This window comes from Chenopodium album, chromosome 18, assembly GCF_948465745.1.
Source record: "Chenopodium album chromosome 18, dcCheAlbu1.1, whole genome shotgun sequence".
NCBI classification, from domain to species: domain Eukaryota; kingdom Viridiplantae; phylum Streptophyta; class Magnoliopsida; order Caryophyllales; family Amaranthaceae; genus Chenopodium; species Chenopodium album.
Window position 1 is genome coordinate 17,107,691 of NC_137851.1, and position 15,589 is coordinate 17,123,279.

A 15,589-nucleotide genomic window follows, 5' to 3' on the forward strand; every position below is an offset into this window, starting at 1 on the left:
CTCTCTGTTTTCGAAAACCTATTTTATGAAAATAGCCAATCCAGTTTAGTTTGGTCCATGGCAAGGGTCCAATAATAGTGTAGTTGGATTGGGCTCGAAAAGAGCTTTCCAACGATATATTATAAGCCCAATTCCGATAAATAATGAGGAAGTTATGGCCAAAATACTAAACTGGGCCCGGTTTGACCTTTATATGCGGCCCAATGATCTAGAGGGGGGCCCATTATGATTTATGATACCTAATGCAATTAGGATTGATTATAGTCTTCTAAAATCTTCTAGAAGGTTCTTTTGAATCTTAATGTGATTAGCATTGATAATTGAGTTTTATGAGTTTTATTTTAAATAAAATCATAGTTTTACCCTTCGTACGCTTAATTTTATCAAAATATGAAAACGTGTGGAAAAACTGCCTGCGGCACCGCACCACAGGCTGTCGCTTGGCGACAGGGGCTATTGCGGCGACAGCGTCATGTTTTATGCCTTTTCGAACTCCGATTCCTTTTTTATCATATTCCGGACTGTTTTCATTATAAATAGGGTCCTTAGTCCTCCGTTTTCAATCATCTACAATCTACAATCTACAACCAACTCTCATTAAGAATTTCTTGATACTTTCTCTCTCTTTCTAAACCAACTTTTCACAAACAAAATTCCGCATTCACAAGTACTAGACACACCTAGCCAAGTTCAAAGTTGCCTTCGCCCTAGACGTGAAAGGTTATAATTTCTGAGGGTTTGGTCCCCAATCTCTATTTCAATTATTTAATTTAATTGTTTGATTTTCCTTGAAGTTACTAACACGTGTATTTTGTTATTAGAAAGAGGTACGATGCATCAAAGTATGTAGTCTTATTGCTCTATTCTTGTAGAAAGCATGTTTATTATTTATTAATTCCTAGTATCATGTTAGGATGTTATTATTGCTTTCTAGTATTATGTTTAGGGTGCTTCCTATGCTTTCTAATATCATATCGATATCATGTTAGTATCATGCTAGGGCTAAAGCTTTGATCTTTAATGCTTAGTGACATGTTAGGGTTTGTTATTAATCTTGTTAGTATCATGCCTAGGATCTTGCTATTATTATGCTTTAGCGTTATTATGATTATTATTATTATGTTGCTTGATATATTATTATTGTTATTACTTGATCACACCTTTTATGCATAAGGGAATTTGTACTTGTAATCACGCTTAATAAGATAATTAATAATCTTGTTTAGGGATAATATAATTATAATTCAAGTGATCGCCAATAATAGTTTTTATTTGTGTATTAAATTCAACCAACATAGATAAACAGGTTTAGGGTAAACTTATTGATTGCATGTTAGTTAGAAAACGCACATGAATACGAGAAGAATAAAGTAGAGGCCTATTATTAGGGCAGGTTCAATCTCTTTTAGGTTGGATTTGTACCTTCATCCCCGAACTTCCAGTCATGGTTCCAGACCTATTGGAGTTAACGATCTCCTGGATCGTTAAGGGGTGTAACCTTCATCCTGTGAACGGTCTACAAGTTCCTAAAACTTGTTGGCAACTCTTTTGCTCTAGCTTCCTTCCCTTTGTACGCCACCATGCTTAAGTGTATGATCACAGTGGGGTTCAAGTTTGGGGTAATGCTTGAAATATTCCCTACAACTACAAACAAACAATGCCTAAGCAATAGAAATATATACCTTTACCGGTCTTTTATTCCTCCATGTGAAGCGCAAATACAAGACAAGTAAAATTAAGTTGCAAAGGCTAGTCATTCCGCGCGCAACGCGCGCGTTGGCTGCCCTAATAAATAATAAAGGTAAAATAGTTTTTTTTTATATATATTTTTTAAATCCAAATGAGAAAATAAATGCATAAAGTCGTGAGAGGAGATAATGCAATAACTTGGGCTTCTTCAGAAAATATATGAAGTATAGACCTTAAGCATGCGTTTAGTACCTAAAGTTTCATTTTTTTTAATTGCCTAAACAGAGGTGACCAAAATCGGGTTCGGTTATCTGTTAAGAATTTATTTTGAGGAAATACTTCCTCCGCTTCATAATAATTGTAACATTTTGACCGATACACAATGCATTACCATTTAAAAACTAATCCAAAAATATTTTACATGGCAACATAGTATAAGTATTTTTTTTTATGTTTTTGTAAAATGTATAGTCAAAATAAGCATATGAGTAGTGCAAAAGTCAAAGTGTTGCGATTATTACGAAACGGATGGAGTACAAAGTTAACCAGCCTGATATATATTGTTGATACATAAAGGGGTATATTGGTAGTTTCACTAATGAAACTGGGGACATTTATGTATTCGAATTCTTGTCTTCTTCTCTTCTCAATTCTCACATCACACCTATGATTGTTCGAAATTTCTCCTTCATTTACAAGAGCAACACCATTGTTGTTGAGATGATTAAGATGTCGCGCGTGAAGAAGATGTTTTCCCTAAGGGGGTAGTAAACTTCATATGGCTCTAAATTTACACTTTTGCTAATAGGTGAAGGATTTATGTTTTCGACTTTTTGTCATGTGCAATTAATAGATATATAAATGGATCAAATTATGGAGATAATTAAGTTCGTACATTTGGGTCGTCGTTATATCATAGCTAGAGGTACTAACAATCTTTAGACTAGTAAAATAGGCAAAAACCCAATTTGACGGAACCTATAAGGTCACACAAAGGGCCTAGATCGAGCATGAGAGGACGAGGCCCATGATGGGCCTCATCCCCTAGTATGGTCGGCCATATGGAGTAGTATGGAGGAGATTGGGCTTCGTAACCTAGTCTAATTATAATAGGGATTATATATAGACTAGGTGCCTAGGGTTTGAACAGAACAATTCAGTGATCAGTTTGATCAAACCCTAATTAGCAAACACGAGACCAAACCCCTCTCAAACTCTCTCTCTCTCTCTCTCTCGGCACTCTCTCTCCTCCTCGGTGCTAGTGTGGTGGTTCATGGTGGTCGGCTTTGTCCATTAAAGGTGGTGATCGCAGTTTTCCTTTTTCACTCGACCAATTTAGTATTGGTGGACGGCTCGTTCAAATCCCGTGGACTAAGTAGAGCAGCAACTCTTGGGGCTCTATTCTCTCCTTGATTTGCCAATTGATTAGCTTCGTGGATTTCACGTTTCAAAGGTATGATTATGTGTCTTGTGTGTTATGCATGCAATCTTGGGATTGGGTTCTTTATGAATATGATTCATGTTTTTCCGCGTAATAGTACCTATAAACTCCTACAATAGGGTGTCTTTTTGTTACCCCTACTAAGTGGCGTTGGAGCCATTGTTGTCGAGAAAGTAAGAACAAGAAAAGGAAGATGGTGATGAGATGAAGAGGAAAGCTTTTGTGGGATTTGATCGGTGGGAAGATATATGGTGGTGGTTGTGTTGGATTTCGGGTGGTGGTGGTTGTGACTTGTGAGTAAATTTGATTATTTTATTTGTTTTATTTTATTTTACTTTTTTTTAATAAATAAGTTGCAAAAAATTACTTATTTTGCGACCTGACATGTATATTAGGCTAATTAACGAGGACAACCTCATTTATTTTGGTAACCTTTTATTTACTTGTTGTTCTTTAAGCTTGGTTTACCTTGTACAAAATAACAATTTAAGTTTGGTTTAGTGTGAAAGATTGCAACTTCCAACTTTAAGGTCAAGGGTTCAATCCCCACTAGTGACACTTGAAAATGAGGATCCCTTAACCTTCCTCGTCACTTTAAACCGTGAGGGTTGAGGTCTGCTCAGGGTCTTTCTCCTTACCTTAAGGAAAAAGTTTATTTTTCTAGTTCCGTGATTAGAAAACATTCCCTCCGTCCCTATTTGATAGTCACTTATTTTATTTTTGGTGCCCCAAAATGTTAGTCACATTTGTTTTTTTCAAGTACCATTAATATTAATTTTTTTTACCAAAATTCTCTCCAATTTACAAAAATATTTGTGTAAATTTAACTTTCCCATGTAAATTTTACTTTTCCATGTACTTTATTTACTTTCTCTCTCTACTATTTTTCATACCCAATGTAAATTTACTTTTTCAATATACTTTTGCTACTTCTTATTCATGTTTATTAATTCCCGTGGAAATTGCCCAAAAGTGACTATCAGATAGGGACGGAGGGAGTATAAAATTACATTTTTGGAATATACACATTAATACAAATCTAATAAGACCATATTTCATAATTTTTTTAAAATGACTTCGCGTAGATATAAGGTCAAATTTTAGTTAAATTAAGCAATCAAATCCGATCAGAAAAAAAATATTCAATTCATATGAGATAATCAAACTAATCAACCCTCAATCATACAATATACTTTCTCCATTTCTTAATACTTGCAACACATCCTTTTTCACGGTATTTAAGAAAAGTGGGTCGCATGTGATTAAAATATTTAAAATGGAGGAGAGATATTGTTAAGAGTATAATTTAGTGCACCATGAGATTATAATAAGGGTAATAGTACAACTTTTGATATAAAATAATTTCCAATTATAGTGTGCTACAACTATTCTGACATTTCTATTTTAGGAAAGTGTTGCAACTATAAAGAAACGGATGAAGTATAAACCTTTCTAACTTGTTTATTCTACTAGCGGTTTTTTCGATTTAGTTCCATCGGGTAATGGTTATTATTAATTCACACCGTTTTTAGAAGTTTTTAAAAATAGCCACTAAATATTAAATAAAAAATAAAAATTCATTAGAAAGAGTAAAATGGTACTGTAATTAATGTTATTCAATAAAGTGATTCTTTTTGTAATATTTTGAGGAACAAAGAATTCTAAACATGGGTACTTGGAACTGTAGATGATCACTTTTCAAATTTAGGATTGCCCTGAATTTTAGATTCGTGAAATAGGGCAAATTAATTGAAAGACCAAAAGACATACTATTAGCTATTACTACCATGTTCTAATTCATGGGAAGAGAAAATGAGATTCTTATCATGTAAGTCAGTAAGTGTGGTAAATTAGCTATTTCTCGACTAAAATGATATGATCAGCCACGATTTTTCCTTTTTCACTTCTATTTGTTGTAACTTTGTAATATTGATCCTGGTTGTAAAACTGGAATTATTCTATTTGGATTTGTTGTGATATTTAGTTTCGATTTGCAAGAATGCTTAACATTGACAGGTATAGGGATGAGTAACAAATATCTCTTCTAACTATCTTAACAGGTTCCTAGGTCGTGGGTTTCCCCAACACATTGGTTGGTGAGAAGGCTCGTGCTCAGGAGTTTCTTTGTTGGTCTTTTTAAGTTTGTTTATTTTCTTTGTATTCACTGTCAAAAAAGAAAAACAGCAAAGTGAAATATTGCAAAGATGGTTATCACTATTGGTGATTTGGTGATGCTTAGCTACGAGATGTATTGGATCTCTTACTGAACATGTTACGTAGTATCTATTTACTCTTTGTTTATGTATTTGAAAATCTAAAAGATCGAAACTATCACTATTGGAGATGCTTAACTATGAGACGTGGCAAACACGTGTACTCTATTTTAGTATAATATATATATATATATATATAGAATATCGGTAAATAGATTGATACGAGAGCAGGCATGTTTAGAAACGTCCATGGTGAATGGGATATAAGAAGACTGGAACTGCAAAATAAAGTACATATGGAGTTTATACAGAAGTGGGCATCAGCAAGAACAAGAAGCATTAGAGAGAGAATATGTCACCAGTGTGTAATGTGTATAATTAAGATAAGTCGAACAGTTTGTAATCAGATTTAACCTCCATATGGCAAATAAATAATGATTTGTGCAGAATTTACCTGCAACAGCTCTTAAATTTTGGCTCATACAGAAAAGAGCATAAAAGAATGAATTTAACCAAAACAAATCCTCTGTACAACAAATTAACCGTCTTCATTTGTGCAATTTCAAAGTATGCCGGAGTGGATAGTCACCACGTACACTAATAGTGGATGCAATAACATAGCTATCACCTCATAGTACCATTTCTCATTTGTGAGAAAACTGTATTCATCGAAATATCGACAATATCTGCTGCACTTCCCATGCTATATTGTCTAGTGGAAGGAAGACTTTGTAGTGGTTGTTCATCATCAACTTGCAAAGAGACATCGTCACTTCCTTGTGAAGAGGCTTCGTCTTCCTGTAGCTGCAGCGCATTTTCCAAATTCCAGAGCACTTCTCCCATTGTAGGGCGATCAAGACCACATTCAGCCAAACACTTTTCAGCTGTCTCTAGGAACTTTCTTAGAGACTCTGGTTTTATTTGACCTGCAAGATTTGGATCAATAATTTTTTCCAACTCCCCTTTCTTCTGTGACTTGGTTGCCCATTCCACCAAATTAACCATCTCACGAGGAAGGCTTGGGTCAATTACTGGCCTACCACAGAGAACCTCATACAGGACAACACCAAAGGAGTAAACATCTGATTTTTCAGTCAGCTGTTGTCTTATGAGATACTCCGGATCTAGGTAACCAAAGCTTCCTTTCACAGCAGTGCTAACGTGCGTGTGATCAAGATCAGGACCAGCTTTTGATAGACCAAAATCTGCAACTTTAGCCATCAGGTTCTCATCTAGCAGTATATTTGCTGACTTGACATCACGATGGATGATGGGCTTTGCAGAACCTGTATGAAGATAATAAAGACCTCTGGCTGAACCAATGCATATCTCAAGTCTTTGTTTCCAGCTCAAGATAGGATTATCAGAGCCATACAAGTGGCTCTTAAGTGTCCCATTTTCCATGTACTCGTACAACAATATCATCTCGTTCTGCTCATCACAGTACCCAATGAGAGCCACTAAATGGCGATGACGGAAGTGCGATAGCATTTCAATTTCAGTCCGAAATTCATTAATGCCCTGTTGAGAATCGGGATTTCCCCTCTTTATAGCAACCTCTCTATTATCATCTAGCACCCCTTTGAACACCTTCCCAAAACCTCCAACTCCAATGACCAAGCTTTCATTAAAGTTGTCAGTGGCTTTTTTAATGGCAGCAAAAGAGAAACGATAACCATATTCAGAGGCTCCCTCAATTTTGTTTCCGTTTGCATTGGAATATGTCCTCTTTCTCCTCCTGACCAGGAAGAAAGCTAAACCCAGAATCATAATGATACACACAACCCCAACGGCTAAACCCACTATCAGACCAGTTTTGACCTTAGCACTCGACTTCAAAGATGCAGCATCAACATCAAGAAAACCCTTAGAGTTACTTATTTTCATGATTTCAAGCCCATTAAGCATGGCATTGGGGTAAGAACTACCATCATTAATAGTCCCAACACTCACAGTGAGAGCACTATCATGACTATCTCCCACAGCAACATCTAGATGATAAGGAGAACCCAATTTATCAAGTTCAAGATGTTTATCGGCATACCAGGAGTTGATATAAACGTTAAACATCATCTGACCCAGTGTTTTGCTAACTATATCACAGAAATGAAACCGAACTAGATATCTGAAACCCGGATCAACATTGAAATTCCAAGTAATATTCAAATTCAAAGTAGGATCAAGTTCAGAGTTCAACTTACTGGCAGTTCTATAGACTAAAGGAGGAGCAATTTCAGGGGTTGACCCACTTCCAGTGTAATTAATAGCCTGTGCCTTGGACAAGAACTGGACAAGATTATGGGTTCTTAAGAAGGTTCCATCAGGGACCCAATGCCGCGATAGGGTATCATTTTGAGGGCTAACTGCGGTATTCCCCATATTCACCCTAAAGACAGTCTGCAAAGCTTGCTGCAAGAGGTTTTCACTCGAGCCAGGAGAATCGACAGTTCTGACACTATGAGGGATAAGCTCATCAGGAACAGAAACTAGTTCCAGGGCATTTAAGAATGCAAAGGATCCAGATGATGGGGTGATAAGAAGAATAAGCTTATCTGATGTTATGTTCAAAGAATACTCCTTGATGACAGGAGTAGCCTCATCTGGTTGAAAATTCCTCAAAAGGGTGAAATTCTGAGCTGAAACTGAGAATCTAGCAAGGCTCAGATTATAATTCTGGGATGCGAATGGGAAGAAATGAAGGCGAATCCAGTGACGACCATGTTTCGAAACAGAGAAAGTATAGTTGGAGTTTCCGGTAAAGATTTGAGCAGTTTTATACAGATCTGAAGAATCTGAAGCTGGGATTGAATTTGAGCTTGTATTAGCCCAAATTTTTTGAGAGGTTGAAAGAACAACACTAGAATTCACATTTGAATCACCCAAGAAGACTCGATCACCCACTGGAGCATCAGTGGATGATCCACAATTTATGAGATAATTATCAGCTGGGTCAAACTCTAAGGAGCATTTTATCAAACACATAGCAAACAATACCCAAACGCGAAACTTGAACTTCGCAAAATACATGATTATCAGAGCAACCAACCTCAAAACATCAAATCAACAAATACCCAGTTCACAAAACCAACTAATTAACCCCAAAATCAGCTCAAACCAACAAAATTCAACCAAAGTTTGAACTTTTCAGATTTCTTCAAATTTCAACCTCCAATCAGCAAACCAACAAAAACCCAGTTCACAAACCAATCAATTTAACCCCAAAACCAAGCAAAATCCGATCTGGGTAATCCTCAAATTTATTTAAATTTCAATCTGGAGTAAGTATATGTTAAAAATACCATCAAACTTCAAACATATACTATCAAAATTGTACAATGAAAGCGACAGAAGAGCAGTTCAAATTGATGGGATAAAGTCAATTAAAATTAAATAAAGAACGAATCATAACAGTAATGAAAAAGACTGACAGATTAAGTGAATTGGTTAGCTAACCTTTGAGGCCCCATTAAAAGGATAATGGAGGAGAAAATGAGTAGCGGTGATGGAGGAAGAAGAACAAGTAGGAATTTTCCAAGGGGTTTCCAAAAGACAGCATAATTTGTTGTTTTTTGGGGAAATTTTAAAAATGGGCGGCGCTTTCAGGTGCGGAAAACGCGTAGTTGGGACAACAAAAGCAGTAGTGTCGGGAAGGGTGAATATTGTGGGAGGATATGATATTAGTTGTACAATTTTGTACTGGATTGCTGAGATGACTGCTGCAACGCACTGGCTGTTGTTGAGCTTGCACGGTCCCCACAGTAGTATCACATGTGGCTGTAATCTTGTATCCATTGTTTATTTCTTCTACGTACGATGTATGTGGTTTGTCAAGGTTGCTCAACTCGAGTGGAGTCGAGTCCAATCAACTTCCACGAGTTTTCAAAGTTTTTATCGAGTTTTTAAGGCCATGTAGCATTTAATTTTTTCAACGCGTCATGTAAAATAATAAATTTTAGTGGTATCCAATTAAATACGAGATTATTAATTTTTTTTTTAGAATTAAATAATTCAAATGACACGTAAGCAAAACTAGTTAATGAGATTTCCCACTTTAAATTAATTAAATATAATCTTTTGATATCATGAATTTTATTTAAATATATAACAAATTTTAGCACTTATATACATACATATATATATATATATATATATATATATATATATATATATATATATATATATATATATATATATATATATATATATATATATATATATATATATATAAATTTATTTTAAAAAATTCAAACAAACCGTGCATTGCACGGGTTTCATCTAGTAATAATATAATTTTAATTTAGTAAAAATAAGACCCTATTCGCTTCACCTTACAAAAATAATATTAAGTAAAAATAATTTCAGTTCAGTACAGTAAAATTAATTTCAGTACAGTAAAATTAATTTCAGTTCAGTAAAAATAATTTCAGTTCAGTAAAAATAAGTTCAGTTCAGTAAAATTAAGTTTTTTTAAAAGAAGAATTATAATAGAAAATCAGCAAAAATAATTTTAGTTCAGCAAAAATAATTTCAGTTCAGTAAAATTAATTTAAGTTCAGTAAAAATAATTTAAGTTCAGCAAATATAATTTTGTTTCAGTAAAAATAATTTCAGTTCAGCAAAAACAAGGTGAAGTGAACGGGGCCTAAGTCCAGTTTAGTAAAAATAATTTAAGTTCACTAAAAATAAGTTCAGTTAAATAAAAATGATTTCTATTCAATAAAAATGATTATATTCATTGTTTATTTTGTTCTATGTATGATGTATGTGGTTTCTCAAGGTTGCTCAACTTGAGTCGGGTCGAGTCTGAATAGGAAGTTGATTCGACTCGACTCGACTCGACATGTAACAAGTTGTTAAACATTGGATTGATGACTAATATTAGTATTTCATATATCAAATGACATTACTTGTGTCAAATGAGATTACTTACTTGTATTTTATTCTGTAGTTAAAAAAATCATTATACGTATTCTTTATAGAATAAATAAATGATCGTTCATTAAAATCTGTATAGCAATTTTTTAATGCTTCCTTTGTTTTTTTTTTTTAGTTACATCACTTTAAAAACGGGGGACTCCTACACAATTTTTTGAGATGAGAAAGATATAGAGAAAGAGAAAAGTATACTCATAAGATAGGAGAGAAAGATATAGAATCAATAAATCTATCTATCTATCTATAAATCTATGCTAAAAGCGAAAATTTAAATGACACATGTTCTTCTTTGGTAGAAAGTTTTCCCTCTAATTTGTTTTTTCCAATTATATTCTTTTACTTTAACTGTTATTTAATCTAAATGTATCTTAAATTACCATTTTTATCGTTGAATCTAATAACATCTTTTATTTTTGTAAATAAAAGAAAATTTGTCCATGTCTAATTTATAAATTACCAAGAATAAGGAACTCAATTATATTAAAACAAATCTAAAGTTATAGAAAAATTATATCCAACAAATAAATATTATAAAAAGTCTTAATCATCAAATTAAAAAAATTGTATAAACTAATATCATTTTGAGAACATCTTGCGTATAAAATTACTTATTCAATTAATCTCTCTCTCTCTCTTTTTTTTTTCATGCACAAAATGTGAGACATAATCACATGTCAATTATTTTTGTTGCATTTTTATTGTAATATATCAATAACTATATACTAAAGGCGAAACTAAGGATGACACATGTCATTTTCTTGTTTATACTAAAGGCAAATATTAAATGACACATGTCACTGTGTTATAAAAATAATTCCCTCCTTTTTTTTTCTTTCCAAATTCTTCTTCTAATTATAATTGTTACTATATCTAAATATATCTTAATTTACCATGTTAATGGATGAATCTATTTTTTTTTAATTTATCAATAACTATATAATAAAAGTGAATAAAAAATAACACGTGTTAAAGTCTGGTTTAGATGATTTTCGCCAACTTTTTTATTTACTTTTTTTCCAAATTATCTTAGGAAATTTTTAATTCACTATAATATTTTGTTTTCTACTTTACCGGTATATATATACATTCAAGTTAGTTATTATTCCAAATCTTCCATGTATTTCATATAACTTAACATTATTTTTCTCCCAAATTCAATTATAAAACATTTTTGCAACAACTTATAGAAAACTTAAGCAAAATATTATTATTAAAATAATATGCATAATTTTTAATATAAATTTGTGTAGAGTTTATATACATCATACTGGTATATATACAACCTAAAATTAACTATGAAGTATTTTTAAAAAAGAATGTTGATCTTTTCATACTTTTTATAAAGAGTAAAAAATTCATCATAAAAAAAAGGGAAAATTCAAGTTTATTCTAAGATAAACATGGAAATATATCTCCTCTCACAATGTATTGTTTTACTTTTATTTCTAAATAATAAAAGTGAAAGAATACAGTGGCACAGAAATAAATGCATAAAGTTGTGAGAGGAAATTAACTTGGAATATTAATATCAGAGATTAACTGGGGCTCCCTCTAAAAAAAATTGTTGAAAAACTTGAAAAAATATTCTCTTAAAATTAAAATTTCGTAAATATGTGCATTGCATGGGACCATAAGCTAATTTATAAACTAAAAAGAAAGAAATACATCTAATTAATTGAAACTTCCCTTTTTAAAAAGCCATACATTTTTTTTAAAAGAAAAAAACCATAGGAAGTATGTTGAATTATGAGTACAAAGGAGAGTAAGAGAACAAGTTAATTCTCTTCTAAGACCATTCCAGCCACAGTACAAAATTTAATATCATCCCTCTCTCTTTACCACTATTTTACTACTCCATATCATCTTTACCATAGTATAATACTAATTCCTCAAAATTCATTTTACCATGGTATTAAAAAAGTATACCATCCTCCTCTCAGTTACTCCCTCCGTTTTTAAATACTTGCTCCATTTCTCCATGTACGGAGTTTTAGGAGAAATTAGAGACAGTAGTAAAATATGGAGGTAGTAGGGTAGTTGGGAGAATAAAAAATTGTAAAAAAGCAAAAGTAGTTGACAGAATTGGAGGAGAGTGAATATGAAATTAATAAAATATTATTTATGTTAGGTCCACTAGGTGAGAGAAATGAATTAAATATTGTATAAGCTTTCCAAATTAGGAAATGGAGCAAATATTTAAAAACGGCCGAAAATGAAAAGTGTAGCAAGTATTTAAAAACTGAGGGAGTACTTTTTACTATACCCTACCATACTTTCTCTCCTACATGTATTACATCATACTTCTAACAAATTATTAAATTACGTATTAAATTTCAAAAAAAGAAAAAAAAACAATTACGGGCCTGTTCTTATTGACTGAAACGAGCTGAAGTGAACTGAACTGAACTGAATTTATTGATCAGTGATTTTTAATTACGGATTAATGATATTTGATTATTTATTATTATATATATATATATATGTGTGTGTGTGTGTGTGTGTGTGTGTGTGTATACAAATATACATATTAAAATATTGATGAAAAATATACTATATAATTAAAATATTTATGAAAAATATATTAGAAACATGGAACCCCAAGACATTTTAAAAACATATACTATATTATTATTATTATTATTATATCAAAAAACCTACAAAGTCAATTAATTTACAAGGAATTGGTGGAGAGCCGAGATACAATCTGGGCCCCCACCCCCTCTAGCTATAGCGAATTCGATCCTGCTGAAGATGTGAGCAGCTGCACGAGCACCAATATCCTGAGTTTTAGCGAACGCCTGAACCCGCTTCAGCAACGCAATAGCATCATTCTCTAATTTCCCCAACGAAGATTAGGAGAAAGGAAGAAAACCATAGCCAATAGCCCTGCAACGCGCCTCATACTTGTCCCTTTTTCGCTGAGCCGCCGCCGACACAACTCGACCAGGAACGAAGTCAGATAATCCCGATTGTGTCACATGTGAAGACCCCGTCAAGTCAACATATACATCAAGGTCTCTATCCCAGGAATAAAGCAACACATCTGCTGGTCGAAGAGCCCCGTCGTGCCCTCCAGTCAACCCAACGTTAACCTCCTTTCGAGCAGAAATCCCAGACCGAAAACAAATATCAACAAGGGTGTCATTATTATTGTTATTGTTATTGTTATTGTTAATTGTTATTATTATTATTACTATTGTTATTGTTATTATTACTATTGGTATTATTCTTGTTATTCTTGCTATTGTTATTGTCGTTACTATTGTTATTATTGATATTGTTATTGTTATTGCTATTGCTATTGTTATTGTCATTACTATTGTTATTATTGATATTGTTATTGTTATTGCTATTGCTATTGTTATTGTTATTATTGTTATTATTGTCGTTGTTGTAATATAAGCTTAAAAGTATGAAATTTGGTTTTAAATCATCAGCAATTTCATTAGATATAAACTTATTAGAGCTGAAGTGAACTTAATTGAAATGAACTGAACTGAAAATAATCTAATGAGAACAGGCCTTACAATCACATTATGTATAAGAAATTAATTATATTTACCAAAAAAAAAAAATGCTAATCACCTTTAATTTAGTAATCAAAGAAAATGTGATCTAATTTTTAAGGAATTAATTTATTTTATTATCGGTATAAATTAATTTTCATTTTTAATCATCTTCAAGTATATATTAATTTTAATTAATGTCGTGTTATGATGTGTTGACTATTTAATACACGAATGACAGTCGATGATTAAAAATGAAACAAAAAACCAACAATAACACTTAAACACTAAAACTTCATGTATTATTTTAATACACTTAATCGATGATTAGAATGTTATGCTTGGACAATAACACAATTAAACGATATTTAGTGCTATAATATTGTTTTTGTTTGTAATAAATTTATGTTCATGGGCATGGCTTGGGTAGGCCCTTCCCTAGATCCGTCTATGCTTGGGGGTGGTTTCGAAGAACCCTCTCCGAAGCTTAAGTTAGCTAGTGTTTATGCCAGAGAAAGTTATTTAGAGTAAGAAACTAATGGAAACTCAAAGTATCTAACACCCTTACCGTTGTACTAGGTGTACTATTTATGGATATACGAACTCCGTTTTGAGCTGAAGCTATGTAGGTGGAGATCCAACGAGTCGTACTATTTATGGGTGTATGAACGCCGTGGAATTGCTCAACAGGTTATTTGGTGGAGATTCGCACTATGCACCTAGCTAGAGTTGTCAATTTGAGTAAACAGGTCGGTTTGGGTCGGGTAAGTGTAGGTCGGGTCAATTCGGGTTAATGTCGTAACCTATGCGGGGCCGCTTCGGGTTAGGTCATGCTTGAGTTGGGTCACATCGGGTCATACATCTTATCGGATTTGGGTCGATTTTAGGTCAGGTTAATAACAGGTTGGGTTACATTTGGGTCGGGTGAATAATAGGTTAGATCTAATTCGAGTTTTCACGGGTTAAGGTCATTCTCGGGTTCGAGTCGAGTTCGATTCTAGTCAATAATTTGCGAGTTATAATCAGGTCGGGTCATTCTCGGGTTTAAGTCGGGTTCGGTTCAAGTCAATAATTTGCGGATTATATTCAGGTCGGGTCATTCCAAGTCGGCTCATTCTTGGGTTCAAGTCGGCTTCGGTTCAAGTCAATAATTTGCGGGTTTTATTTAGGGTAAAAATACCCCCAACATGTGGTCCGATCCCATAGAGACACGTGGCCCAAATTAAAAGGCGACATGTGTCCCTATAGGAAGATGACACGTGCCAAACATGAAGAGCGCCAGAATAAGAGAAGGCCTCCTTACACTAGGAGGCCCAAAATCCGAGAAAGCCGTAAAAGCGGCGCCCAAGGGGACACATGTCCTCTCCTGATTGTGCCGCCAATCAGAGCACACCATCCTAGGTCACTAACCCTAAAGGGGAAAAACTTTCCACCCCTATAAATACCCCAATCATTTATGATGGGAGGGGTGGATTGTGACATAATTTTGAAAAGAGCATTAAGAGCTCCAACTTCTCTCTACTTTCTCTCTCTAGCCTTTCCGTTTCCGGTTACTAACTTAATCGTCGAAGGTGAATATTCCGGTAAATGGAATATTCGTTATTTTGCAGGTGTCTGAGCCCACCAATCCGAGAGCCCGACCAATATCCTAAAGGAATCACAAAAAACCCCAAAACATTTGGCGTCGTCTGTGGGGATACTCGTCCGTTATGGCAATAGATGGTTAGACACCTAACACTGGTCTCGGTCCTGGTCAAGACGGACATGTAAAGAGTTTAATTGCAACAATTAATACCAGTTGTTTT

General features: G+C 33.7%; 1 pseudogene across 1 annotated transcript; it reads right to left on the minus strand.

Annotated features, from left to right (window-relative positions):
• Positions 1 to 5,696: 5,696 nt before the first annotated feature.
• LOC145591587 (putative receptor-like protein kinase At5g59700 pseudogene) lies at positions 5,697 to 9,008 on the minus strand (annotated as a pseudogene). The gene is made up of 2 exons (XR_014102325.1): positions 8,797 to 9,008; positions 5,697 to 8,616 (listed from the first exon to the last, which is right to left on the minus strand). The product of XR_014102325.1 is annotated as a putative receptor-like protein kinase At5g59700 pseudogene (transcript).
• Positions 9,009 to 15,589: the final 6,581 nt, after the last annotated feature.